The sequence below is a fragment of the Ambystoma mexicanum genome, chromosome 7p (assembly GCF_040938575.1).
Source record: "Ambystoma mexicanum isolate Mex_15411 chromosome 7p, UKY_AmexF1_1, whole genome shotgun sequence".
Classification (NCBI taxonomy): Eukaryota; Metazoa; Chordata; class Amphibia; order Caudata; family Ambystomatidae; genus Ambystoma; species Ambystoma mexicanum.
In genome coordinates, this window is record NC_090939.1 from 428220911 (window position 1) to 428245648 (window position 24738).

Here is a 24738-nt window from a genome sequence, read left to right on the forward strand (position 1 = left end):
GTGCACTGCGTTGTATTTTCAAGACGCCCGCCATATTTGTTTGTGGTTTGCGGTAAGAGCCCGGCTAGTAAGTGTCTTCCTTCTGTTCCCCCCACCCCCGCTCATGCCTGTGTCTTCCTCCCGTTCCCCCACCCCCTGCTCATGTCCGTGTCTCCTTCCTGCCCCCGCCCACCCTGGTGTCTCCCCTGTTCCTCCAGCCCCTGCACACGGGGGCCTGCAGAGGGCCGAGAAGCGGGATCTGCCACCTGCACAGTTAGCTCAGGCCCTGTGTCTTCCTCCCGTTCACCCCACCCCCCGCTCATCCCCCATGTCTCCCCTGTTCCCCCCCACCCCCGCTCATGTCTCCGCTCATCCCTGTGTCTCCTCTGTTCCCCCCACCCTCAGCTCTTCCCCCGTGTCTCCCTCACGATCCCCCCACCCCCGTTCATGCCCCGTGTCTCCCCTGTCCCCCACACCCCCCGCTCATGCTCTGTGTGTCTCTCCCCTTCCCCCCACCCCCCGCTCATGCCCTGTGTGTCTCCCCCCGCCCACTCACCCCCCGCTCATGCCCCGTGTGTCTCTTCCCTTCCCCCCCACCCCACTCATGCCCTGTGTGTCTCTCCCCTCCCCCACCCCCCGCTCATGGCCTGTGTGTCTCTCCCCTTCCCCCACCCCCCGCTCATGCCCTGTGTGTCTCTCCCCTCCCCCTCCCTTCCCCCCACCCCCCGCTCATGCCCCGTGTGTCTCTCCCCTCCCCCCACCCCCTGCTCATGCCCCGTGTGTCTGTCCCCTCCCCCCCACCCCCGTTCATGCCCCGTGTGTCTCCCCTTCCCCCCACCCCCTGCTCATGCCCCGTGTGTCTCTCCCCTTCCCCCCAACCCTCCGCTCATGCTCCGTGTGTCTCCCCTTCCCCCCACCCCCCGCTCATGCCCCGTGTGTCTCTCCCCTTCTACCTGCTCATGCCCCGTGTGTCTCTCCCCTTCCTCCCACCCCCGCTCATGCCCCGTGTGTCTCTCCCCTTCCCCCCCACCCCACGCTCATGCCCCCTGTGTCTCTCCCCTCCACCCCCCGCTCATGCTGCGTGTGTCTCTCCCCTCCCCCCACCCCCGCTCAGGCCCCGTGTGTCTCTCCCCTCGCCCCCACACCCCGCCTATGCCCCGTGTATCTACCCTCCCCCCCATTGTTAGGTGGAAACCTGTGCAGTTCCCTCTGGGACCACTGCAAAAGATTTAGGACTACAGGTGTTTGGCAGTAAACCCACTTGGTAGCAGTCTGTACCACACAGATTCACTTGGTAGCTGTGGCTGAGCAGTCAGACTTCCCTCAAGAAGAGTTAGGCAGTATGTGGAGTATACAATATAGGGCAATCTACACAGTAGAACAAGCAAACACGGAACAAGGCTTCGGTGTAAAGATATAAAGGTATTTATTTATAACAACACATCTATAGAAAACACTCTGGCACTAATACGGCAAACAACTTCAATCACAATTACTATAAGAAGAAAAAGATCAATCCCCCTAACAATAGTTCGACAAGTCTAGGTTCACCGGCATCACTTATTTGCAGACAGAGGTGTATGCTTTAACCTAGATGGCACTATAGTATTCGTTAGGACGGGAGAGAAAAATAAGGCAGGTTATGAAGTCAACTCGGTACCAATACTTTACGGACAAATGCAAGGCAAGTAAGGCAGGGTCTACTGCAGACCACAAAGTTCAGAGGCCAGGCCCACTCGGAGAGAGGCAAGGCGATATGTCCCAAAAAGTGTCTCAGTGGAAATGCGCTTCGAGTCTTTATCGCAAAATTGTTATGGAAAGATTGGACCAGTTCAGAACAACACGTTAAAGAAAGCTTGGAGGCGACCCAAAGGAAAGGCGAGGATTAAGACACCTCACTTTCTCCGGCAGAAAGGGAAGCCAGGCGGACACGGAACCTTGTTTGTGGAGAGACAGCTCTGGCGGGGGCAGTTGTTCCTGGTGGTGGATGCACGTCGGGTCTTTGCCAAGATTAGAGATGATCTCGTCGTCGAAGAAAAGTGAAGTCTGGTGCACCACCAGGGAAGAGACCAGCCTCTGAGTGCTCCGTCACAAGGCACCACCTTTTGGTCGTGGTACAGGGGTAGTGGCTATCCGGTTGCCGAGGTGCTCTGCACGGGCAATTCGACCACTGCGTCCTGGAGCGAAGAAAAAGCAAAGGGGACTGGTTGTTCCCACCAGTCAGGGGAAGAGACTCTCCGGCAGGGAGATCTCCTCTGTCGTCGGGAAGTGGCCAGTCGGTTCCGCAGGGCTCCACCAGAGGTGTCGTTGTTGCAGGTCGGCTCAGCTTTACCCTCGTCGGATTCTTAGGTCCTGTGGCGACTTCTGAAGATCCAGTCCCAAAAGCCCTGCTTTTATGCAGAAAACCCCCATTCATTCAGCCTAGCTGTCAATCAAAACACGCTAAGTGGTGAGCGGGGTGGCTCACCACTTGGACCAATCACACCAGAGTGCGACTGGAGTTGGCAAGGGAACTCAGTCCAGGGTGCCTAAACCCCCCCCCCCACACCCCTGTGGTAACCCAGACAGAATGGCACCACTTTGGAGGGTCTCTGTACAGAAGCCCGCCAAAAGTGGAACAAAGGGTTCAACTTTTGGTTTAGGAGTCACAGAGACAAACACAGAGTTCTGGCAGAAAATACCATCCGATAGACTTATTTAAGATAAGTAAACCGGTGGTATGTTAGAGATTAACGAGGAAAAGTATCCATCTCCAACAATGGGAAGAATCCCATAGGGTTATATTCAGGGTCGAATATAACAAGTAGTTTCCACTGTCACCAGCCAAAACTCGACGAGGGGGGACGGGACAGTGCCCCTTCGAATAACAGACTCAGGAGTAATCGAATTACCCCTACTAGTACGTCCACAATAGGATGGTTTGTACTAGTTCTGTTAGTAAATTTAGGTCTAGTAAAGCCAATGATGACTTTACATGCCCGGGGAGACTGTAGTCAGTCCCCGGGTATGGAGTCTATGATGGAGGTCCGCTAGGACGCCCCAGTGCTATGGCACGGAGGGTGCGTTGTAACACACATAGTAAAACATGAGACCCTATGGAGTAAAAGACCCCATAGCCCATAGAACACATTGACATTGAAAGGAATTACACACATTCATGTCCAAGAGTGGGAGAAAAAGAGTCTCACTCTTGGCAGGATGGAAAAAAACAAACTCCAGAAATCCAGCAAAGCTGCTGGGGGACTCACTAGGTTAGGAAATTCAGCCTAAACAGAGAATTCTCCCTAACACCCACCCCACGCTCATGCCCCGTGTCTCTCTGCTCCCCCGCACCCCCTGCTCATGGCCCGTGTGTCTCTCCCCTTCCCCCCTCACACCCGCTCATGCCCCGTTGGTGTCTCCCCTTCCCCCCCAGCCCCCGCTCATGCCCCGTGTCTCTCCCCTCCCCCCACCCCCTGCTCATGGCCCGTGTGTCTCTCCCCTTCCCCCCACTCCCCGCTCATGGCCCATGTGTCTCTCCCCTTCACCCCACACCCCGCTCATGGCCTGTGTGTCTCTTCCCTTCCCCCCACACCCCGCTCATGCCCCGTGTGTCTCTCCCCTCCCCCCACCCCCTGCTCATGCCCCGTGTGTCTCTCCCCTCACCCCCCGCCTATGCCCCGTGTATCTCCCCTCCCCCACACCCTCCGCTCATGCCCCGTGTCTCTCCCCTCCCCCCACCCCCTACTCATGGCCCGTGTGTCTCTCCCCTTCCCCCCCACACCTGCTCATGCCCCGTGTCTCTCCCCTTCCCTCCCACCTGCCGCTCATGCCCTGTGTGTCTCTCCCTCCACCCCCCGCTCATGCCCTGTGTGTCTCTCCCCTCCCCCCACCCCCGCTCATGCCCCATGTGTCTCTCCCCTCCCCCCCACCCCCTGCCTATGCCCCGTGTATCTCCCCTCCCCCCACCCCCCGCTCATGCCCTGTGTCTCTCCCCTCCCCCCCACCTCCTGCTCATGGCCCGTGTGTCTCTCCCCTTCCCCTCACTCCCCGCTCATGCCCCGTGAGTCTATGGGAAAAAAAGACGTTTTGGGACCTCCCCTTCCCCCCACCCCCGCTCATGCCCCATGTGTCTCTCCCCTTCCTTCCCACCCCCCGCTCATGCCCCGTGTGTCTCTCCCCTCCACCCGCCGCTCATGCCCCGTGTATCTCCCCTCCCCCCACCCCCCGCTCATGCCCTGTGTCTCTCCCCCCCCCCCCACCCCCGCTCATGCCCCGTGAGTCTATGGGAAAAAAAGACGTTTTGGGACCTCCGCTTCCCCCCACCCCCGCTCATGCCCCATGTGTCTCTCCCCTTCCTCCCCACCCCCCGCTCATGCCACGTGTGTCTCTCCCCTCCACCCCCCGCTCATGCCCGTGTGTCTCTCCCTTCCCCCCACCCCCCGCTCATGCCCCGTGTGTCTCTCCCCTCCCACCCCGCTCATGTCCCATGTGTCTCTCACCTCCCCCCACCCAACCCCCACTCATGACCTGTCTCCCCTGTTACCCCCCACCCCCTGCTCATGCGCTGTATGTCTCTCCCCCTCCCCACGCCCTGCTCATGCCACGTTTGTCTCTCCCCTGTTCCCCACCCCCTGCTCATGCCCCGTGTCTTCCATCTTCTCCCCCCACCCACTGCTCATGCCCCGTGTCTGCCCTGTCCTCCTCCCCCTGCTCATGCCCTGTGTCTGCCCTGTTCCCCCATCCGCGCTCATGCCCCGTGTCTCCCCTGTTCCCGCCACCCCCTGCTCACGCCCCGTGTGTCTCCCCTTCACTCCACCTCCCGCTCATTCCCTATGTGTCTCCCCTTCCCCCCGACTCCCCGCTCATGCCCCGTGTGTCTCTCCCCTTCCCTCCACCCCCAGCTCATGCCCCGTGTGTCTCTCCCCTCCCCCCACCACCCAGTCGTGCCCCATGTGTCTCTCCCCTCCACCCCCCTCTCATTCCCACGTGTGTCTTTCCCCTTCCCCCACCCCCCGCTCATGACCTGTCTCCCCTGTTACCCCCCACCCCCTGCTCATGCCCTGTGTGGCTCTCCCCTTCCCCCATCCCCCGCTCATGCCCCATGTCTCTCCCCTTCCCCTCACCCCCCACTCATGCCCCGTGTCTCTCTCCCCTTGCCCCTCAGCCCCCGCTAACGCCCCATGCGTCTCTCCCCTCCCCCCACACCCAGCTCATGCCCTGTGTCTCCTCTATTCCCCCCCACCACCGCCTCATGCCCTGTGTCTCCCTCCTTTCCCCCCACCCCGCTCATGTCCCGTGTCTCCCTCCTTTCCCACCCCCACCCCCTGCTCATGCCCCGTGTGTGCCCTGTTCCCCCCAACCCCCTCATGTCCCGTGTGTGCCGTTTCCCAACACCCACGCTCATGCCCCATGTGTCTCTCCCCTCCACCCCCCGCTCATTCCCAAGTGTGTCTCTCCCCTTCCCCCACCCCCCGCTCATGACCTGTCTCCCCTGTTACCCCCCACCCCCTGCTCATGCCCTGTGTGGCTCTCCCCTTCCCCCCATCCCCCGCTCATGCCCCATGTCTCTCCCCTTCCCCTCACCCCCCACTCATGCCCCGTGTCTCTCTCCGCTTCCCCCTCACCCCCCGCTCACGCCCCGTGTGTCTCTCCCCTCCCCCCCGCTCATGCCCCGTGTGTCTATCCCCTCCCCCCACCCCCCGCTCATGCCCCTTGTTTCTCTCCCACCCACCCCTCGCTCATGCCCCCATGTGTCTCTCCCCCCACCCCCAGCTCATGCCCCGTGTGTCTCTCCCCTTCCCCCCACCCCCGCTCATGCCCTATGTCTCCTCTGTTCCCCCCCACCACCGCCTCATGCCCTGTGTCTCCCTCCTTTCCCCCCACCCTGCTCATGTCCCGTGTCTCCCTCCTTTCCCACCCCCACCCCCTGCTCATGCCCCGTGTGTGCCCTGTTCCCCCCAATCCCCTCATGTCCCATGTGTGCCCTGTTTCCCAACCCCCCCGCTCATGCCCTGTGTCTCCCCTGTTCCCCCCCACCCCCGCTGATGCTCCGTGTGTTCCTCCCGTTCCCCCACCCCCCGCTCATGCCCCGTGTGTGCCCTGTTCCCCTCACCCCCTGCTCATGCCCTGTGTCTCCCTTGTGTTCCCCCCACCCCCCACTCATGCCCCATGTCTCCCTCCTTACCCCACACCCCCCACTCATGCCCTGTGTCTCCATTCTTCCTCCCCACTCCCCACTCATGCCCCGTGTCTTCCTTCTTCCCCCCCACCCCCGCTCATGCCCCGTGTGTCTCTCCCCTCCCCCCACCCCTGCTCATGCCCCGTGTCTCTCCCCTCCCCCCACCCCCTGCTCATGGCCCGTGTGTCTCTCCCCTTCCCCTAACTCCCCGCTCATGCCCCGTGAGTCTATGGGAAAAAAAGACGTTTTGGGACCTCCCCTTCCCCCCACCCCCGCTCATGCCCCATGTGTCTCTCCCCTTCCCCCCCACCCCCCGCTCATGCCCCGTGTGTCTCTCCCCTCCACCCCCCGCTCATGCCCGTGTGTCTCTCCCTTCCCCCCACCCCCCGCTCACGCCCCGTGTGTCTCTCCCCTCCCACCCCGCTCACGTCCCATGTGTCTCTCACCTCCCCCCAACCCCCACTCATGACCTGTCTCCCCCCACCCCCTGCTCATGCGCCGTGTGTCTCTCCCCTTCCACCCACCCCCCACTCATGCCCAGTGTGTCTCTCCCCTTCCCCCACCCCTCGCTCATGCCCCGTGTGTCTCTCCTCTCCCTCCCAACCCGCGCTCATGGCCTGTGTGTCTCTCCCCTCCCCCATCCCCCGCTCATGCCCCGTGTGTCTCTCCCCTTCCCCCCCACTCCCCGCTCATGCCCCGTGTGTCTCTCCCCCTCCCCCCGCTCATGCCCTGTATGTCTCTCCCCCTCCCCACGCCCTGCTCATGCCCCGTGTGTCTCTCCCCTGTTCCCCACCCCCTGCTCATGCCCCGTGTCTTCCATCTTCTCCCCCCACCCACTGCTCATGCCCCGTGTCTGCCCTGTCCTCCTCCCCCTGCTCATGCCCTGTGTCTGCCCTGTTCCCCCATCCCCGCTCATGCCCCGTGTCTCCCCTGTTCCCGCCACCCCCTGCTCACGCCCCGTGTGTCTCCCCTTCACTCCACCCCCCGCTCATTCCCTATGTGTCTCCCCTTCCCCCCGACTCCCCGCTCATGCCCCGTGTTTCTCTCCCCTTCCCTCCACCCCCAGCTCATGCCCCGTGTGTCTCTCCCCTCCCCCCACCACCCAGTCGTGCCCCATGTGTCTCTCCCCTCCACCCCCCTCTCATTCCCACGTGTGTCTTTCCCCTTCCCCCACCCCCCGCTCATGACCTGTCTCCCCTGTTACCCCCCACCCCTGCTCATGCCCTGTGTGGCTCTCCCCTTCCCCCATCCCCCGCTCATGCCCCATGTCTCTCCCCTTCCCCTCACCCCCCACTCATGCCCCGTGTCTCTCTCCCCTTGCCCCTCAGCCCCCGCTAACGCCCCATGCGTCTCTCCCCTCCCCCCACCCCCAGCTCATGCCCTGTGTCTCCTCTATTCCCCCCCACCACCGCCTCATGCCCTGTGTCTCCCTCCTTTCCCCCCACCCCGCTCATGTCCCGTGTCTCCCTCCTTTCCCACCCCCACCCCCTGCTCATGCCCCGTGTGTGCCCTGTTCCCCCCAACCCCCTCATGTCCCGTGTGTGCCGTTTCCCAACACCCACGCTCATGCCCCATGTGTCTCTCCCCTCCACCCCCCGCTCATTCCCAAGTGTGTCTCTCCCCTTCCCCCACCCCCCGCTCATGACCTGTCTCCCCTGTTACCCCCCACCCCCTGCTCATGCCCTGTGTGGCTCTCCCCTTCCCCCCATCCCCCGCTCATGCCCCATGTCTCTCCCCTTCCCCTCACCCCCCACTCATGCCCCGTGTCTCTCTCCGCTTCCCCCTCACCCCCCGCTCACGCCTCGTGTGTCTCTCCCCTCCCCCCCGCTCATGCCCCGTGTGTCTATCCCCTCCCCCCACCCCCCGCTCATGCCCCTTGTTTCTCTCCCACCCACCCCTCGCTCATGCCCCCATGTGTCTCTCCCCCCACCCCCAGCTCATGCCCCGTGTGTCTCTCCCCTTCCCCCCACCCCCGCTCATGCCCTATGTCTCCTCTGTTCCCCCCCACCACCGCCTCATGCCCTGTGTCTCCCTCCTTTCCCCCCACCCTGCTCATGTCCCGTGTCTCCCTCCTTTCCCACCCCCACCCCCTGCTCATGCCCCGTGTGTGCCCTGTTCCCCCCAATCCCCTCATGTCCCATGTGTGCCCTGTTTCCCAACCCCCCCGCTCATGCCCTGTGTCTCCCCTGTTCCCCCCCACCCCCGCTGATGCTCCGTGTGTTCCTCCCGTTCCCCCACCCCCCGCTCATGCCCCGTGTGTGCCCTGTTCCCCTCACCCCCTGCTCATGCCCTGTGTCTCCCTTGTGTTCCCCCCACCCCCCACTCATGCCCCATGTCTCCCTCCTTACCCCACACCCCCCACTCATGCCCTGTGTCTCCATTCTTCCTCCCCACTCCCCACTCATGCCCCGTGTCTTCCTTCTTCCCCCCCCACCCCCGCTCATGCCCCGTGTGTCTCTCCCCTCCCCCCACCCCTGCTCATGCCCCGTGTCTCTCCCCTCCCCCCACCCCCTGCTCATGGCCCGTGTGTCTCTCCCCTTCCCCTAACTCCCCGCTCATGCCCCGTGAGTCTATGGGAAAAAAAGACGTTTTGGGACCTCCCCTTCCCCCCACCCCCGCTCATGCCCCATGTGTCTCTCCCCTTCCCCCCCACCCCCCGCTCATGCCCCGTGTGTCTCTCCCCTCCACCCCCCGCTCATGCCCGTGTGTCTCTCCCTTCCCCCCACCCCCCGCTCACGCCCCGTGTGTCTCTCCCCTCCCACCCCGCTCACGTCCCATGTGTCTCTCACCTCCCCCCAACCCCCACTCATGACCTGTCTCCCCCCACCCCCTGCTCATGCGCCGTGTGTCTCTCCCCTTCCACCCACCCCCCACTCATGCCCAGTGTGTCTCTCCCCTTCCCCCCACCCCTCGCTCATGCCCCGTGTGTCTCTCCTCTCCCTCCTAACCCGCGCTCATGGCCTGTGTGTCTCTCCCCTCCCCCATCCCCCGCTCATGCCCCGTGTGTCTCTCCCCTTCCCCCCCACTCCCCGCTCATGCCCTGTGTGTCTCTCCCCCTCCCCCCGCTCATGCCCTGTATGTCTCTCCCCCTCCCCACGCCCTGCTCATGCCCCGTGTGTCTCTCCCCTGTTCCCCACCCCCTGCTAATGCCCCGTGTCTTCCATCTTTTCCCCCACCCCCTGCTCATGCCCCGTGTCTGCCCTGTCCTCCTCCCCCTGCTCATGCCCTGTGTCTGCCCTGTTCCCCCACCCCCGCTCATGCCCCGTGTCTCCCCTGTTCCCGCCACCCCCTGCTCACGCCCCGTGTGTCTCCCCTTCACTCCACCCCCCGCTCATTCCCTATGTGTCTCCCCTTCCCCCGACCCCCCGCTCATGCCCCGTGTGTCTCTCCCCTTCCCCCCACCCCCAGCTCATGCCCCGTGTGTCTCTCCCCTCCCCCCACCACCCAGTCGTGCCCCATGTGTCCTTACCCTCCACCCCCTCTCATTCCCACGTGTGTCTCTCCCCTTCCCCCACCCCCCGCTCATGACCTGTCTCCCCTGTTACCCCCCACCCCCTGCTCATGCCCTGTGTGGCTCTCCCCTTCCCCCCATCCCCCGCTCATGCCCCATGTCTCTCCCCTTCCCCTCACCCCCCACTCATGCCCCGTGTCTCTCCCCCCTTCCCCCTCACCCCCCGCTAATGCCCCATGTGTCTCTCCCCTCCCCCCACCCCCAGCTCATGCCCTGTGTCTCCTCTATTCCCCCCCACCACCGCCTCATGCCCTGTGTCTCCCTCCTTTCCCCCACCCCGCTCATGTCCCGTGTCTCCCTCCTTTCCCACCCCCACCCCCTGCTCATGCCCCGTGTGTGCCCTGTTCCCCCCAACCCCCTCCTGTCCCGTGTGTGCCCTGTTTCCCAACCCCCCCGCTCATGCCCCATGTGTCTCTCCCCTCCACCCCCCGCTCATTCCCACGTGTGTCTCTCCCCTTCCCCCACCCTCCGCTCATGACCTGTCTCCCCTGTTACCCCCCACCCCCTGCTCATGCCCTGTGTGGCTCTCCCCTTCTCCCCATCCCCCGCTCATGCCCCATGTCTCTGCCCTTCCCCTCACCCCCCACTCATGCCCCGTGTCTCTCTCCCCTTCCCCCTCACCCCCCGCTCACGCCCCGTGTGTCTCTCCCCTCCCCCCCGCTCATGCCCCGTGTGTCTATCACCTCCCCCCACCCCCCGCTCATGCCCCTTGTTTCTCTCCCACCCACCCCTCGCTCATGCCCCCATGTGTCTCTCCCCCCACCCCCAGCTCATGCCCCGTGTGTCTCTCCCCTTCCCCCCACCCCTGCTCATGCCCTGTGTCTCCTCTGTTCCCCCCAACCACCGCCTCGTGCCCTGTGTCTCCCTCGTTTCCCCCCACCCCGCTCATGTCCCGTGTCTCCCTCCTTTCCCACCCCCACCCCCTGCTCATGCCCCGTATGTGCCCTATTCCCCCCAACCCCCTCATGTCCCATGTGTGCCCTGTTTCCCAACCCCCCGCTCATGCCCTGTCTCTCCCCTGTTCCCCCCCACCCCCGCTGATGCTCCGTGTGTTCCTCCCGTTCCCCCACCCCCCGCTCATGCCCCGTGTGTGCCCTGTTCCCCCTGTTCCCGCCACCCCCTGCTCACGCCCCGTGTGTCTCCCCTTCACTCCACCCCCCTCTCATTCCCACGTGTGTCTCTCCCCTTCCCCCACCCCCCGCTCATGACCTGTCTCCCCTGTTACCCCCCACCCCCTGCTCATGCCCTGTGTGGCTCTCCCCTTCCCCCCATCCCCCGCTCATGCCCCATGTCCCTCCCCTTCCCCTCACCCCCACTCATGCCCCGTGTCTCTCTCCCCTTCCCCCTCACCCACCGCTAACGCCCCATGTGTCTCTCCCCTCCCCCCACCACCGCCTCATGCCCTGTGTCTCCCTCCTTTCCCCCCACCCTGCTCATGTCCCGTGTCTCCCTCCTTTCCCACCCCCACCCCCTGCTCATGCCCCGTGTGTGCCCTTTTCCCCCCAACCCCCTCATGTCCCGTGTGTGCCCTGTTTCCCAGCCCCCCCGCTCATGCCCCATGTGTCTCTCCCCTCCACCCCCCGCTCATTCCCAACCCCCCGCTCATGACCTGTCTCCCCTGTTACCCCCCACCCCCTGCTCATGCCCTGTGTGGCTCTCCCCTTCCCCCCAACCCCCGCTCATGCCCCATGTCTCTCCCCTTCCCCTCACCCCCCACTCATGCCCCGTGTCTCTCTCCCCTTCCCCCTCACCCCGCTCACACCCCGTGTGTCTCTCCCCTCCCCCCCGCTCATGCCCCGTGTGTCTATCCCCTCCCCCCACCCCCGCTCATGCCCCTTGTTTCTCTCCCACCCACCCCTCGCTCATGCCCCCATGTGTCTCTCCCCCCACCCCCAGCTCATGCCCCGTGTGTCTCTCCCCTTCCCCCCACCCCTGCTCATGCCCTGTGTCTCCTCTGTTCCCCCCCACCACCGCCTCATGCCCTGTGTCTCCCTCCTTTCCCCACCCCGCTCATGTCCCGTGTCTCCCTCCTTTCCCACACCCACCCCCTGCTCATGCCCCGTGTGTGCCCTGTTCCCCCCAAACCCCTCATGTCCCATGTGTGCCCTGTTTCCCAACCCCCCGCTCATGCCCTGTGTCTCCCCTGTTCCCCCCCACCCCCGCTGATGCTCCGTGTGTTCCTCCCGTTCCCCCACCCCCCGCTCATGTCCCGTGTGAGCCCTGTTTCCCCCCACCCCCTGCTCATGCCCCGTGTCTCCCTTGTGTTCCCCCCACCCCCCACTCATGCCCCATGTCTCCCTCCTTACCCCACACCCCCCGCTCATGCCCCGTGTCTCCCTTCTTCCCCCCCACCCCCACTCATGCCCTGTGTCTCCATTCTTCCTCCCCACTCCCCACTCATGCCCCGTGTCTTCCTTCTCCCCCCCACCCCCGCTCATGCCCCGTGTGTCTCTCCCCTCCCCCACCCCTGCTCATGCCCCGTGTCTCTCCCCTCCCCCCACCCCCTGCTCATGGCCCGTGTGTCTCTCCCCTTCCCCCCACTCCCCGCTCATGCCCCGTGTGTCTCTCCCCTTCCCCCCACCCCCGCTCATGCCCCATGTGTCTCTCCCCTTCCTCCCCACACCCGCTCATGCCCCGTGTGTCTCTCCCCCCACCCCCCGCTCATGCCCCGTGTGTCCCTCCCCTCCCACCCCGCTCATGTCCCATGTGTCTCTCACCTCCCCCCAACCCCCGCTCATGACCTGTCTCCCCTGTTACCCCCCACCCCCTGCTCATGCGCCGTGTGTCTCTTCCCTTCCCCCACCCCTCGCTCATGCCCCGTGTGTCTCTCCTCTCCCTACCACCCCGCGCTCATGGCCTGTGTGTCTCTCCCCTCCCCCATCCCCCGCTCATGCCCCGTGTGTCTCTCCCCTTCCCCCCACTCCCCGCTCATACCCCGTGTGTCTCTCCCGCCCCCACTCATGCCCCGTGTGTCTCTCCCCCTCCCCACACCCCCGCTCATGCCCTGTATGTCTCTCCCCCTCCCCACGCCCTGCTCATGCCCCGTGTGTCTCTCCCCTGTTCCCCACCCCCTGCTCATGCCCCGTGTCTGCCCTGTCCTCCTCCCCCTGCTCATGCCCTGTGTCTGCCCTCTTCCCCCACCCCCGCTCATGCCCCGTGTCTCCCCTGTTCCCGCCACCCCCTGCTCACGCCCCGTGTGTCTCCCCTTCACTCCACCCCCCGCTCATTCCCTATGTGTCTCCCCTTCCCCCCGACCCCCGCTCATGCCCCGGGTGTCTTTCCCCTTCCCCCCACCCCCCGCTCATGCCCCGTGTGTCTCTCCCCTCCCCCCACCCCCAGCCATGCCCCATGTGTCTCTCCCCTCCACCCCCCTCTCATTCCCAACCCCCGCTCATGACCTGTCTCCCCTGTTACCCCCCACCCCCTGCTCATGTCCTGTGTGGCTCTCCCCTTCCCCCCAATCCCCGCTCATGCCCCATGTCTCTCCCCTTCCCCTCACCCCCCACTCATGCCCCGTGTCTCTCTCCCCTTCCCCCTCACCCCCCGCTCACACCCCGTGTGTCTCTCCCCTCCCCCGCTCATGCCCCGTGTGTCTATCCCCTCCCCCCACCCCCCGCTCATGCCCCTTGTTTCTCTCCCACCCACCCCTCGCTCATGCCCCCATGTGTCTCTCCCCCCACCCCCAGCTCATGCCCCGTGTGTCTCTACCCTTCCCCCCACCCCCGCTCATGCCCTGTGTCTCCTCTGTTCCCCCCCACCACCGCCTCATGCCCTGTGTCTCCCTCCTTTCCCCACCCCGCTCATGTCCCGTGTCTCCCTCCTTTCCCACACCCACCCCCTGCTCATGCCCCGTGTGTGCCCTGTTCCCCCCAAACCCCTCATGTCCCATGTGTGCCCTGTTTCCCAACCCCCCCGCTCATGCCCTGTGTCTCCCCTGTTCCCCCCCACCCCCGCTGATGCTACGTGTGTTCCTCCCGTTCCCCCACCCCCCGCTCATGTCCCGTGTGAGCCCTGTTTCCCCCCACCCCCTGCTCATGCCCCGTGTCTCCCTTGTGTTCCCCCCACCCCCACTCATGCCCCATGTCTCCCTCCTTACCCCACACCCCCCGCTCATGCCCCGTGTCTCCCTTCTTCCCCCCCCACCCCCACTCATGCCCTGTGTCTCCATTCTTCCTCCCCACTCCCCACTCATGCCCCGTGTCTTCCTTCTCCCCCCCACCCCCGCTCATGCCCCGTGTGTCTCTCCCCTCCCCCCACCCCTGCTCATGCCCCGTGTCTCTCCCCTCCCCCCACCCCCTGCTCATGGCCCGTGTGTCTCTCCCCTTCCCCCCACTCCCCGCTCATGCCCCGTGTGTCTCTCCCCTTCCCCCGACCCCCGCTCATGCCCCATGTGTCTCTCCTCTTCCTCCCCACCCCCGCTCATGCCCCGTGTGTCTCTCCCCTCCATCCCCCGCTCATGCCCCATGTGTCTCGATCCCTCCCCCCACCCCCCGCTCATGCCCCGTGTGTCCCTCCCCTCCCACCCCGCTCATGTCCCATGTGTCTCTCACCTCCCCCCAACCCCTGCTCATGACCTGTCTCCCCTGTTACCCCCCACCCCCTGCTCATGCGCCGTGTGTCTCTCCCCTTCCCCCCACCCCTCGTCATGCCCCGTGTGTCTCTCCTCTCCCTACCACCCCGTGCTCATGGCCTGTGTGTCTATCCCCTCCCCCATCCCCCGCTCATGCCCCGTGTGTCTCTCCCCTTCCCCCCCACTCCCCGCTCATGCCCCGTGTGTCTCTCCCCCCCCACTCATGCCCCGTGTGTCTCTCCCCCTCCCCACACCCCCCGCTCATGCCCTGTATGTCTCTCCCCCTCCCCACGCCCTGCTCATGCCCCGTGTGTCTCTCCCCTGTTCCCCACCCCCTGCTCATGCCCCGTGTCTGCCCTGTCCTCCTCCCCCTGCTCATGCCCTGTGTCTGCCCTCTTCCCCCACCCCCGCTCATGCCCCGTGTCTCCCCTGTTCCCGCCACCCCCTGCTCACGCCCCGTGTGTCTCCCCTTCACTCCACCCCCCGCTCATTCCCTATGTGTCTCCCCTTCCCCCCGACCCCCGCTCATGCCCCGTGTGTCTTTCCCCTTCCCCCCACCCCCCGCTCATGCCCCGTGTGTCTCTCCCCTCCCCCCACCCCCCAGCCATGCCCCATGTGTCTCTCCCCTCCACCCCCCGCTCATTCCCACGTGTGTCTCTCCCCTTCCCCCACCCCCCGCTCATGACCTGTCTCCCCTGTTACCCCCCACCCCCTTCTCATGCCCTGTGTGGCTCTCCCCTTCCCCCCACCCCCCACTCATGCCCCATGTCTCTCTCCTTCCCCTCACCCCCCACTCATGCCCCGCGTCTCTCTCCCCTTCCCCCTCACCCCCCGCTCACGCCCCATGTGTCTCTCCCCTCCCCTCACCCCCCGCTCATGCCCCGTGTGTCTATCCCCTCCCCCCACCCCCCGCTCATGCCCCTTGTTTCTCTCCCCCCACCCCTCGCTCATGCCCCCATGTGTCTCTGCCCCCACCCCCCGCGCATGCCCCGTGTGTCTATCTCCCTCCCCCCCAACCCCCAGCTCATGCCCCGTGTGTCTCTCCCCTTCCCCCACCCCCGCTCATGCCCTGTGTCTCCTCTGTTCCCCCCACCACCGCCTCATGCCCTGTGTCTCCCTCCTTTCCCCCTACCCCGCTCATGTCCCGTGTCTCCCTCCTTTCCCACCCACACCCCCTGCTCATGCCCCATGTGTGCCCTGTTCCCCCAACCCCCTCATGTCCCGTGTGTGCCCTGTTTCCCAACCCCCCGCTCATGCCCTGTGTCTCCCCTGTTCCCCCCACCCCTGCTGATGCTCTGTGTGTTCCTCCCGTTCCCCCACCCCCCGCTCATGCCCCGTGTTTGCCCTGTCCCCCCCACCCCCTGCTCATGTCCCGTGTGAGCCCTGTTTCCCCCCACCCCCTGCTCATGCCCCATGTCTCCCTTGTGTTCCCCCACCCCCCACTCATGCCCCATGTCTCCCTCCTTCCCCCACAGCCCCCGCTCATGCCCTGTGACTCCCCTGTTCCCCCCCCACCCCCGCTGATGCTCCGTGTGTTCCTCCTGTTCCCCCACCCCCCGCTCATGCCCCATGTGTGCCCTGTTCCCCCCCACCCCCTGCTCATGTCCCGTGTGAGCCCTGTTTCCCCCCACCCCCTGCTTATGCCCCATGTCTCCCTTGTGTTCCCCCCACACCCCACTCATGCCCCATGTCTCCCTCCTTCCCCCAAACCCCCCGCTCATGCCCCGTGTCTCCCTTCTTCCCACCCACCCCCCACTCATGCCCTGTGTCTCCATTCTTCCTCCCCACTCCCCACTCATGCCCCGTGTCTTCCTTCTTCCCCCCCACCCCCTGCTCATGCCCTGTGTCTCCCTTCTTCCCCCCACCCCCGCTCATGTCCCGTGTCTTCCACTTCCCCCACCACCCCCGCTCATGCCCCATGTCTCCCTTCTTCCCCCACCCCACGCTCATGCCTGTGCATTCCTTCTCCCTCCCACCCCCCGCTCATGCCCGTGTCTCCCTCCTGTACCCCGCACCCCCTGCTCATGCCCCGTGTCTTCCTTCTTTCCCCCCGCTCATGCCCCATGTTTCCCTTCTTCTCCCCACCCCCCGCCCATGCCCCGTGTCTTCCTTCTTTCCCCCCGCTCATGCCCCATGTTTCCCTTCTCCTCCCCACCCCCCGCTCATGCCCCGTGTCACCCCCCGCTCATGCCCCGTGTCTCCCTTCTTCCCCCCACCCCCCGTTCATGCCCTGTGTCTCCCTTCTTCCCCCACCACCTGCTCATGCCCTGTGTCTCCCTTGTTTCCCCCAACCCCCCGATCATGCCCTGTGTCTCCCTTCTTCCCCCCACCCCGTGCTCATGCCCTGTGTCTCCCTTCTCCCCCCCACCCCCGCTCATGCTGCGTGTCTCCCTTCTTCCCCCCACCCCCCCATTCATGCCCTGTGTCTCCCTTCTTTCCCCCCACCCCCCGCTCATGCCCCGTGTCTCCCATCTTCCCCCCCACCTTTGCTCATGCCCCGTGTCTCCCTTCTTTTCCCCCCACCCCCCACTCATACCCCCGAGTCTCCCTTCTTTCCACCCCCACCCCCCGCTCATGCCCTGTGCCTCCCTCCTGTACCCCCCACCACCCGCTCATGCCCCGTGTCTTCCTTCTTTCCCCCCACTCATGCCCCATGTTTCCCTTCTTCCCACCACCCCCACTCATGCCCCGTGTCTCCCATCTTCCCCACCACCTTCGCTCATGCCCCGTGTCTCCCTTCTTTTCCCCCACTCATGCCCCATGTTTCCCTTCTTCCCCCCACCCCCCACTCATGCCCCATGTCTCCCTTCTTCTCCCCAACCCCACGCTCATGCCCAGTGTCTCCCTTCTTCCTCCCCACCCCCGCTCATGCCCTGTGTCTGCCCTGTTCCCCCCACCCCCCGCTCATGCCCCATGTCTCCCTCCTGTACTCCCCCTCCCCCCGCTCTTGCCCCGTGTCTCCCTCCTGTACCCCCCACCCTCCGCTCATGCCCCGTGTCTCCCTTCTTCCCCCCATACCCCCGCTCATGCCCCATGTCTTCCTTCTTTCCCCCCGCTCATGCACCATGTCTCCCTTCTTCCCCCACTCCCCGCTCATGCCCCGTGTCTCCCTTCTACCCCCACCCCCTGCTCATGCTCTGTGTCTCCCTTCGTTCCACCCCCACCCCCCGCTCATGTCCCTTGTCTTCCTTCTCCCCCCCACCCCCTGCTCATGCCACATGTCTCCCTTCTTCTCCCCTCCCCCTGCTCATTTCCCTTGTCTCCCTTCTTTCCCCCCCACCCCCCGCTCATGCCCCGTGTCTCCCCTGTTCCCGCCACCCCCTGCTCACGCCCCGTGTATCTCCCCTTCACTCCACCCCCCGCTCATGCCCCTTGTGTCTCCTCTTCCCCCAACCCCCGCTCATGCCCCGTGTGTCTCTCCCCTTCCCCCCACCCCCGCTCATGCTCCGTGTGTCTCTCCCCTCCCCCCCAGTCATGCCCCATGTGTCTCTCCCCTCCACCCCCCGCTCATTCCCATGTGTGTCTCTCCCCTTCCCCCCACCCCCCAGCTCATGCCCTGTGTCTCCCTACTGTTCCCCCCAACCCCCGCTCATGCCCCGTATGTCTCTCCCCTCCCCCCGCTCATGACCTGTCTCCCCTGTTACCCCCCATCCCCTGCTCATGCCCTGTGTGGCTCTCACCTTCCCCCCACCCCCCGCTCATGCCCCATGTCTCTCCCCTTCCCCTCACCCCCCGCTCATGCCCCGTGCCTCTCTCTCCCTCCCCCTCACCCTCCGCTCATGCCCCGTGTGTCTCTCCCCTCCCCCCACCTCCCGTTCATGCCCTGTGTGTCTCTCCCCCCCACCCCTCGCTCATGCCCCATGTGTCTTTCCCCACCCCCGCTCATTTCCGTGTGTCTCTCCCCACCCGCCGCCTGCCCCCGCTCATGTCCGTGTGTCTCTCCCCAGCCGCTGGCCACCCCCCGCTCATGCCCCCGTGTCTCCCTTCTCCCCCCACCCCCTGCTCATGCCCTGTGTCTCCCTCCTTTCCCCCACCCCACTCATGTCCCGTGTCTCCCTCCTTTCCCACCCCCTGCTCATGCCCCGTGTGTGCCCTGTTCCCCCCAACCCCCTCATGTCCCGTGTGTGCCCTGTTTCCCAACCCCCCACTCATGCCCTGTGACTCCCCTGTTCCCCCCCCACCCACGCTGATGCTCTGTGTGTTCCTCCTGTTCCCCCACCCCCCGCTCATGCCCCGTGTGTGCCCTGTTCCCCCCACCCCCTGCTCATGTCCCGTGTGAGCCCTGTTTCCCTTCTTCCCCCCACCCCGTGCTCATGCCCCGTTTCTCCCTTCTTCCCCTCCACCCCCCGCTCATGCTGCATGTCTCCCTTCTTCCCCCCACCCCCCCATTCATGCCCTGTGTCTCCCTTCTTTCCCCCCACCCCCCGCTCATGCCCCGTGTCTCCCATCTTCCCCCCACCTTCGCTCATGCCCCGTGTCTCCCTTCTTTTCCCCCCACCCCCCACTCATACCCCGAGTCTCTCTTCTTTCCACCCCCACCCCCCGCTCATGCCCTGTGCCTCCCTCCTGTACCCCCACCACCCGCTCATGCCCCGTGTCTTCCTTCTTTCCCCCCACTCATGCCCCATGTTTTCCTTCTTCCCCCCACCCCCCACTCATGCCCCGTGTCTCCCATCTTCCCCCCCACCTTCGCTCATGCCCCGTGTCTCCCTTCTTTTCCCCCCACCCCCCACCCATACCCCGAGTCTCCCTTCTTTCCACCCCCACCCCAGCTCATGCCCTGTGCCTCCCTCCTGTACCCCCACCACCCGCTCATGCCCCGTGTCTTCCTTCTTTCCCCCCACTCATGCCCCATGTTTCCCTTCTTCCCCCCACCCCCCACTCATGCCCCGTGTCTCCCATCTTCCCCCCCACCTTCGCTCATGTCCCGTGTCTCCCTTCTTTTCCCCCCACCCCCCACTCATGCCCCATGTTTCCCTTCTTCCCCCCACCACCCGCTCATGCCCTGTGTCTTCCTTCTTTCCCCCCACTCATGCCCCATGTTTCCCTTCTTCCCACCACCCCCCACTCATGCCCCATGTCTCCCTTCTTCTCCCCCACCCCACGCTCATGCCCAGTGTCTCCCTTCTTCCTCCCCACCCCCGCTCATGCCCTGTGTCTGCCCTGTTCCCCCCACCCCCCGCTCATGCCCCATGTCTCCCTCCTGTACTCCCCCTCCCCCCGCTCTTGCCCCGTGTCTACCTCCTGTACCCCCCACCCCCCGCTCATGCCCCGTGTCTCCCTTCTTCCCCCCATACACACGCTCATGCCCCATGTCTTCCTTCTTTCCCCCCGCTCATGCACCATGTCTCCCTTCTTCCCCCAACCCCCGCTCATGCCCCGTGTCTCCCTTCTCCCCCCACCCCCTGCTCATGCTCCGTGTCTCCCTTCGTTCCACCCCCACCACCCGCTCATGTCCCGTGTCTTCCTTCTCCCCCCACCCCCGCTCATGGCACGTGTCTCCCTTCTTCCCCCCTCCCCCTGCTCATGTCCCTTGTCTCCCTTCTTTCCCCCCCACCCCCTGCTCATGGCCTGTGTCTCCCATCTTCTCCCCCCACCACCTGCTCATGCCCCGTGTCTGCCCTGTCCTCCTCCCCCTGCTCATTCCCTGTGTCTGCCCTGTTCCCCACCCCCGCTCATGCCCCGTGTCTCCCCTGTTCCCGCCACCCCCTGCTCACGCCCCGTGTGTCTCCCCTTCACTCCACCCCCCGCTCATGCCCCGTGTGTCTCCCCTTCCCCCAACCCCCGCTCATGCCCCGTGTGTCTCTCCCCTTCCCCCCACCCCCCGCTCATGCCCCGTGTGTCTCTCCCCTCCCCCCCAGTCATGCCCCATGTGTCTCTCCCCTCCACCCCCCGCTCATTCCCATGTGTGTCTCTCCCCTTCCCCCCACCCCCCAGCTCATGCCCTGTGTCTCCCTACTGTTCCCCTCAGCCCCCGCTCATGGCCCGTATGTCTCTCCCCTTCCCCTCACCCCCCCGCTCATGCCCCGTGCCTCTCTCCCCCTCCCCCTCACCCCCCGCTCATGCCCCGTGTGTCTCTCCCTCCCCCCACCCCCCGCTCATGCCCTGTGTGTCTCTCCCCCCCACCCCTCGCTCATGCCCCATGTGTCTCTCCCCACCCCCGCTCATTTCCGTGTGTCTCTCCCCACCCGTCGCCTGCTCCCCTGCTCATGTCCGTGTGTCTCTACCCAGCCGCCGGCCACCCCCCACTCATGTCCTGTGTGTCTCTCCCCACCCACCACCCACCCCCCGCTCATATCCCGTGTGTCTCTCCCCACCCACCGCCCACCCCCCGCTCATGTCCCGTGTGTCTCTCCCCACCTGCCGCCCACCCCCCGTTCATGTCCCGTGTGTCTCTCCCCACCCGCCGCCCACCCCCCGCTCATGTCCCGTATGTCTCTCCCCACCCGCTGCTCACCCCCGCTCATGTCCCATGTGTCTCTCCCCACCCGCCGCCCACCCCCCGCTCATGTCCCGTGTGTCTCTCCCCACCCGCCGCCCACCCCCGCTCATGTCCCGTGTGTCTCTCCCCACCCGCCGCCCACCCCCGCTCATGTCCCGTGTGTCTCTCCACACCCGCTGCCCACCCCCCGCTCATATCCCGTGTGTCTCTCCCCTCCCCCCCACCCCCCGCTCATGTCCCGTGTGTCTCTCCCCTCCCCCCCACCTCCCGCTCATGCCCCGTGTGTCTCTCCCCTCCCCCCACCCCCCATGCTCAAGCCCCGTGTGTGTCTCCTCTCCCGCTGCCCACCCCCCGATCACGCCCCGTGTGTCTACCCCTCCCGCCACCCCACCCCCGTTCATGCCCCATGTGTCTCTCCCTCCCACCGCCCACCCCCCGCTCATGTCCGTGTGTCTCTCCCCACCCCCGCTCATTTCCGTGTGTCTCTCCCCATCCGCCGCCTGCCCCCCGCTTATGTCCGTGTGTCTCTCCCCAGCCGCCGGCCACCCCCCGCTCATGTCCTGTGTGTCTCTCCCCACCCACCACCCACCCCCCGCTCATATCCCGTGTGTCTCTCCCCACCCACCGCCCACCCCCGCTCATGTCCCGTGTGTCTCTCCCCCACCCGCCGCCCACCCCCCGCTCATGTCCCGTGTGTCTCTCCCCACCCGCCGCCCACCCCCCGCTCATGTCCCGTGTGTCTCTCCCCACCCGCAGCCCACCCCCGCTCATGTCCCATGTGTCCCTCCCCACCCGCCGCCCACCCCCCGCTCATGTCCCGTGTGTCTCTCCCCACCCGCCGCCCACCCCCCGCTCATGTCCCGTGTGTCTCTCCCACCCGCCGCCCACCCCGCTCATGTCCCGTGTGTCTCTCCCCACCCGCCGCCACCCCCCGCTCATGTCCCGTGTGTCTCTCCCCTACCCCCCACCCCCGCTCATGTCCCGTGTGTCTCTCCCCTCCCCCCACCCCCCGCTCATGCCCCGTGTGTCTCTCCCCTCCCCCCACCCCCCCATGCTCATGCCCCGTGTGTGTCTCCTCTCCCGCTGCCCATCCCCCGCTCATGCCCCGTGTGTCTACCCCTCCCGCCACCCACCCCCGCTCATGCCCCATGTGTCTCTCCCTCCCGCCGCCCTCCCCCCGCTCATGCCCCGTGTGTCTCTCCCCCGCCCGCCCACCCCCTGCTCATGCCCACCCCCCGCTCATGCCCCGTGTGTCTCCCCCCTCCCGCCCACACCCCCGCTCATGTCCGTGTGTCTCTCCCCACCCGCCGCCCACCCCCCGCTCATGTCCATGCGTCTCTCCCCACCCGCCGCCCACTCCCCGCTCTTGTCCGTGTGTCTCTCCCCACCCTCCGCCCACCCCCGCTCATGTCCGTGTGTCTCTCCCCACCCGCTGCCCACCCCCACTCATGTCCGTGTGTCTCTCCCCACCCGCCGCCCACCCCCCGCTCATGTCCGTGTGTCTCTCCCCACCTGCCGCCCACCCCCCGCTCATGTCTGCGTGTCTCTCCCCACCCGCCGCCCACCCCCTGCTCATGTCCGTGTGTCTCTCCCCACCCCCGCTCATTTCTGTGTGTCTCTCCCCACCCGCCGCCTGCCCTCCCGCTCATGTCCGTGTGTCTCTCCACAGCTGCCGGCCACCCCCCGCTCATGTCCTGTGTGTCTCTCCCCACCCACCACCCACCCCCCGCTCATATCCCTTGTGTCTCTCCCCACCCACCGCCCACCCCCCGCTCATGTCCCGTGTGTCTCTCCCCGCCCGCCGCCCACCCCCCGCTCATGTCCCGTGTGTCTCTCCCCACCCGCCGCCCACCCCCGCTCATGTCCCGTGTGTCTCTCCCCACCCACTGCCCACCCCCGCTCATTTCCCATGTGTCTCTCCCCACCTGCCGCCCACCCCCCGCTCATGTCCCGTGTGTCTCTCCCCACCCGCCGCCCACCCCCCGCTCATGTCCCGTGTGTCTCTCCCCACTCGCCGCCCACCCCCCGCTCATGTCCCGTGTGTCTCTCCCCACCCGCCGCCCACCCCCCGCTCACGTCCCGTGTGTCTCTCCCCTCCCCCCACCCCCGCTCATGTCGCGTGTGTCTCTCCCCTCCCCCCACCCCCCGCTCATGCCCCGTGTGTCTCTCCCCTCCCCCCACCCCCCACGCTCATGCCCCGCCCCGTGTGTGTCTCCTCTCCCGCTGCCCACCCCCCGCTCATGCCCCGTGTGTCTACCCCTCCCGCCACCCACCCCCCACTCATGCCCCATGTGTCTCTCCCTCCCGCAGCCCACCCCCGCTCATGTCCGTGTGTCTCTCCCCACCCGCTGCCCACCCCCACTCATGTCCGTGTGTCTCTCCCCACCCACCGCCCACCCCCGCTCATGTCCGTGTGTCTCTCCCCACCTGCCGCCCACCCCCCGCTCATGTCTGCGTGTCTCTCCCCACCCGCCGCCCACCCCCTGCTCATGTCCGTGTGTCTCTCCCCACCCCCGCTCATTTCCGTGTGTCTCTCCCTACCCGCTGCCTGCCCTCCCGCTCATGTCTGTGTGTCTCTCCACAGCCGCCGGCCACCCCCCGCTCATGTCCTGTGTGTCTCTCCCCACCCACCACCCACCCCCCGCTCATATCCCTTGTGTCTCTCCCCAAACCACCGCCCACCCCCCGCTCATGTCCCGTGTGTATCTCCCCGCCCGCCGCCCAGCCCCCGCTCATGTCCCGTGTGTCTCTCCCCACCCGCCGCCCACCCCCCGCTCATGTCCCGTGTGTCTCTCCCCACCTGCCGCCCACCCCCCGCTCATGTCCCGTGTGTCTCTCCCCACCCGCCGCCCACCCCCCGCTCATGTCCCGTGTGTCTCTCCCCACCCGCCGCCCACCCCCCGCTCATGTCCCGTGTGTCTCTCCCCACCCGCCGCCCACCCCCCGCTCATGTCCCGTGTGTCTCTCCCCTCCCCCCACCCCCGCTCATGTCGCGTGTGTCTCTCCCCTCCCCCCACCCCCCGCTCATGCCCCGTGTGTCTCTCCCCTCCCCCCACCCCCCACGCTCATGCCCCGCCCCGTGTGTGTCTCCTCTCCCGCTGCCCACCCCCCGCTCATGCCCTGTGTGTCTCTCCTCACCCGCCGCCCACCCCCCGCTCATGTCCCGTGTGTCTCTCCCCACCCGCCGCCCACCCCCCGCTCATGTCCCGTGTGTCTCTCCCCACCCGCCGCCCACCCCCCGCTCATGTCCCGTGTGTCTCTCCACACCCGCTGCCCACCCCCCGCTCATATCCCGTGTGTCTCTCCCCTCCCTCCCACCCCCCGCTCATGTCCCGTGTGTCTCTCCCCTCCCCCCACCTCCCGCTCATGCCCCGTGTGTCTCTCCCCTCCCCCCACCCCCCATGCTCAAGCCCCGTGTGTGTCTCCTCTCCCGCTGCCCACCCCCCGATCACGCCCCGTGTGTCTACCCCTCCCGCCACCCACCCCCCGTTCATGCCCCATGTGTCTCTCCCTCTCACCGCCCACCCCCCGCTCATGTCCGTGTGTCTCTCCCCACCCCCGCTCATTTCCGTGTGTCTCTCCCCATCCGCCGCCTGCCCCCCGCTTATGTCCGTGTGTCTCTCCCCAGCCGCCGGCCACCCCCCGCTCATGTCCTGTGTGTCTCTCCCCACCCACCACCCACCCCCCGCTCATATCCCGTGTGTCTCTCCCCACCCACCGCCCACCCCCGCTCATGTCCCGTGTGTCTCTCCCCACCCGCCGCCCACCCCCCGCTCATGTCCCGTGTGTCTCTCCCCACCCGCCGCCCACCCCCCGCTCATGTCCCGTGTGTCTCTCCCCACCCGCAGCCCACCCCCGCTCATGTCCCATGTGTCCCTCCCCACCCGCCGCCCACCCCCCGCTCATGTCCCGTGTGTCTCTCCCCACCCGCCGCCCACCCCCCGCTCATGTCCCGTGTGTCTCTCCCCACCCGCCGCCCACCCCCCGCTCATGTCCCGTGTGTCTCTCCCCACCCGCCGCCACCCCCCGCTCATGTCCCGTGTGTCTCTCCCCTCCCCCCCACCCCCCGCTCATGT